Source organism: Ursus maritimus, unplaced genomic scaffold (genome assembly GCF_017311325.1).
Source record: "Ursus maritimus isolate PB19 unplaced genomic scaffold, ASM1731132v1 scaffold_24, whole genome shotgun sequence".
Taxonomy (NCBI): domain Eukaryota; kingdom Metazoa; phylum Chordata; class Mammalia; order Carnivora; family Ursidae; genus Ursus; species Ursus maritimus.
This window is the reverse complement of record NW_024424897.1, coordinates 21,096,957-21,101,191: the sequence shown is the minus strand read 5'-3', so window position 1 is coordinate 21,101,191 and position 4,235 is coordinate 21,096,957. Positions and strand designations below refer to the sequence as shown.

Genomic DNA, 4,235 nt, shown 5'->3' with positions numbered 1-4,235 from the left:
AAAAAAAAAAAAAAGGGAATAACTTAGCCTACCATAAACTCACCCTTCTGCTACCATAAGAAAGAACAGGGCGAGTTGAACAGGGCAAGAAAGAAGAGAGATCTTCTCTGGAAGGAGAGATCTGGAGAGATCTACCAGAAGGAAGCACACCCCGAGTCCCCTGGAGGGAGCCAGATCAGCAGAAACTAAGTCCTGCCTTGCTTGCGGCTGGAGCTCTGGTCCAAGTACGCATTTCTTGGCTCTACCCAGAGCGTCCTACAGCTTCCAGTCCCTCTGGCCAAGCAGATCAAGTCCAAGATGGTACCTCTAATTCCTCCCTCCACCTCCAATCCCTGTTTTGGTTTTTTATAACTTGGGAACAATCTCTTCCTGTGTGGAAGCCAAAGAGAGTGGGCCTCCATCAGGGCTGGGTAGCTCGGTATTGATTTAGGGCTCCAGCCAGACAGGGACGCCCCAAATTCGAGAAAGGTTCTGCTTTGAACTTACCTAGAATTTTGTAATCTGAACATCTAAAGAAGCAGCTCTCTTCATTCCAGCGTATGTGCGTATTTTGTGTTGGTTGCTCAGTATTAAGAATTCTATTTGGAGAGAGGCTACCATGCTTCTAGGGTGGAGGGCTTTTGAAGGTCCTTCTCAGGCCTTGGGCCACCATGAGGGAAAGGAGCAACAGGGTGAGGTGAAGAGCTGTTGGGCCGCAGGGGGAAGGAGGCAGCTCTCCAGGAGGAAGAAAAGGGAAGGAGGGACGGGCACAGACTAGCATGAGGCCTCAGGTCACCCTGACACCTGTTGCCACGGCCCGGTGGCGGTTTCCTGCCGCTTGTCAGGACACGCGTGCACAGAGAACACAATGGGTTTGTCTTAACAAGAAGATGCTTCCTGTTTTGCCACCTGGGCTCAGTGCCGAGAGGAAGAGTTTATGGGTCTGTGTTTTTCACGTCGCCAAGCTCTGCGAGGGAAGGTGTGGGGGCAGGTGAGGATGGGGGTCTGGGGAAAGGTGAAAGGGAAAGCAGAGGAGCCATTTGTCCTTCTAGAATTGCTCAGAGAAATCTTGTACCATTCTGGTCTCAGCCCGTGGAGGGAAAGTGATGGCTACACTGCCCTCCTAGCCCAGCAGCTCCATGCCAGAGCCCCTGCGTGTGCCTGACGGTTGTCCAGAATCTCCTTGGCTTTTTTTTTGTCCCTGAGTGAGAGACTTTGCAGTGACCTTTATCTTGGTGAGGTGGCAAGAGCAGCTGGAAACTCGGACTGAAATAGCTCTGTGGTGAAACAGAGGCCGGAAAAGGTGATGCTGCTCTCAGGCCAGGTGATGGATGAGAAATCCAGTGTGCCTGCGCCCCACCCCCCAGACGGAGCCCACCACCGGGCCAACCCGACATATTTCACAGCGGAGTGTGTACATTTTATTTTAATTAAGTTTAATCAACTAATTAATTTTAATTACATTTAATCAATTAATTCATGTTTAAAAGATTTTATTTATTTGAGTGAGCAAGTGAGCATGCACAAATGGGAGGGGCAGGGACAGAGGGAGAGGGAGAAGCAGGCTCCCCACTGAGCAGGGAGCCTGATGGGAGGCTCAATCCCAGGACCCCATGATCACGACCTGAGCCAAAGGCAGACGCTTAACCCACTGAGCCACCCAGGCGCCCCTAATTAATTTTAATTAATTAATTAATTAAGGTGTGTGAGAGGGTAAGCTTTATTTCTACTCTCAAACTCTTAACAACTTTGCATAAAGTCCTCATCGCTACCTCAGAGATGGCGGGAACTGTAATGAGCAGTGCGCCACCATGCACGACACAGTGGATTTTAATGTCCCCCCACCCCCACTTCGGGGGAAGGGAGGTCACACTATACACTTCTGGAGACGCCCCAAAGGTTGTCTGGCACTTTGGTCCAGAAAGGATTTGGTTCAATTTCTTGCTGCCTTAAGATACTAAAAGGCACATGAAGTTTGGTTGCTCAACCCCTCTGGGCTGGGGTGGGGCAGAAGGTGGATAGGGAGGTGGTCTGGGACAGAGGGGCAGACCCTGGGTGTGGGTTCAAGTTCTTGTCGACAGAGGTGGTCGACGCTAGGTGGCTGCTGGGGTGGCTGAGGGCAGCTGAAACGCTCAGGCTGGGGGGATGCTGCCTTGTGGCCTTCGTCCGCCCAGTGCACCGGCTCACTGCCCCGGAGCCAGAGCTGGATCTCCCTCTGGGCCCCGCCACGGAGTCGCTGGTGCTGATGATGTTCTTGCTGATGCCGATGCTGAAGTCCCCCCTGATCGTGCGGGGGGCGGCCCGGTGTGTCCCAGTCCTATCATGGCCCTTGAGGAGCAGAGCACATGGGGGTCTTCCCAGACCATGGCTGCCACTGGCCAGAGCTCCTGTAGGTGATGAGGCCCGGATAGAAGGGCTTCCTCCGCAGGGCATGGTAGTGCTTGGCAAGGACTCTCCCCACCAGCCTCAAGTCTCTCCTCTCAAACCACTGGGTCACATCCCCACCAAGCCGCTGCTCCACCCCATTTGGCTTCATTGCAACCAGGGTCTGCTCCCGGGTCCGGAGGACCCTCCCGAGTGGGGGCATGTGAGCAGGCTCGGGCCTGGGGCTGAGAGCCACTCAGCAGGCCAGGCTCCGCGGTGTGTTCCAAGAGGCTGCCCGTGATCTCCCACTCGAGGGCTGCCGGCTGAGCGCCTGGAGTTTGTACATTTCGGTTATTAGAAAGCCCAGTGTCTTTATGCTTGTTTAGCTCGAGACCATCTGTTGTGGTAGAAGAGAACGGGTTCCAGGCTCTGCTTGGCCAGCCAAGTTTCCAGGAGCCCCCCCTTGTTTCCTCCTCTGGGGGTTGAACCAGGTGAGCTTGGAAGTCCTCTCTGGCCTCACTATTGGGGGACTCCACTGATCACCTCCAGGAGGGGCGGTGAGGTTCAGAGAAGCTTAGTTAACGCACATTTAGGAAATCCTAGTAGAGCTTCGGTCAGAAGGAAAACACGGGAGGAGTCTTGAAACCGTCCTTCCCACACAGTTGTTTAAGGAGACCATGTCTGCTTCCTCCTCTTGTACGCTCTCCACGGCACGCGAAGCCCTTCTCAACACAGCTCATTCAGCACCTCTGGCCTCGATCTCTGACTCCCACTCAACCATTCCAGGCCAAGTATGAGTTCCCCCAAAGCACTGTGCACATTCTTTCTTCTCGGTGCTTCCACATGCTCTTCTCTCAAGGAGTGAAGGCTCTTTCTTCCCTTGTGAGACTCCAACTCGTCATTTAAGAACCAGCTCCTGTAGCTCTCAGCTCCTGAAGAATTTCTGCTGCCGCAAGCCCAGAGCATGCCATTCACACCCAATGCCCACAGCACGCTGTTCACACTGCTCTGTTAGCACCTCTCAGTCTAACACGTATCCAGGGCACGTATGCGTCTTTCTGTCTCCGTCAGGTTACAAGGAAGTGGCACCTTGTTTATTTCTTAGATGCTTAACACAGCACCTGGCATATTCTTGGTGCTCAAACCGGTGGATATTAAATCAAAATGAAGCATTTTTCTGTTGATTTGACCTCGAACAGGATTCAGCTAGAGCTCAGGAGATAGTGCCCACTCTTTGGTAGAGCGAGGGAGGAGATGGGCAGAGGAGAGAAGCTTAATGGGCCTGTCTTGACCGAACTATACAGCCACCTGCCCCCGCTCCTCAAAGGTTAGTGTCAGCGTTGGCTTCTGAGTAAAATTCATGGGGTCCGTACTCTGGGAAGGCTCCCAGACTGATAAGGCAGGTCAGCGATTTTAAGGACCTCACCTGTTGTTGGAGGAAGGAAGGGAGCTGCTCTTATTCAGAGTCTGCTACATGCCGGGCGGGCATTACCGCATTTCCTCTCCCAACAATCCTATGAGGTAAGTACTCTGATGCCCATTCTACAGATGAGGAAATAGAAACTCAGAGAAGTTAAGGACTTTCCCAAAGGGGACTGATACCTAGTAGCAGAGAGCAAGGAATGGAACTCCCCCATCCATCCTCTTTCCCCTAAGCAACACTAGTTGGTAACCAGGAACCCAACTTCATAACCACCGAAAACCCCAAAGTCGAATGCTTCTGAGGCCAACATGCCAGCAGAGGAATCCCCTGACGGACCGCGTGTCCAGGCGGGACTCACTTCTGAAGCGGCGTCTTCACGAGCATTTCTGATTGGTGGAGGGTAGGTCACGTGCTCGTGTCCTAGCTTCAAGGGAGCCTGGGAGTTGGAGTTCTTGGGGGAGGCAGGACC

At 53.1% G+C, this 4,235-nt stretch overlaps 1 pseudogene; it reads right to left on the bottom strand.

The window, feature by feature from the left end:
• Positions 1-1,602: 1,602 nt before the first annotated feature.
• On the bottom strand, positions 1,603-3,712 carry LOC103661831 (annotated as a pseudogene).
• Between the last annotated feature and the right edge of the window lie 523 nt (positions 3,713-4,235).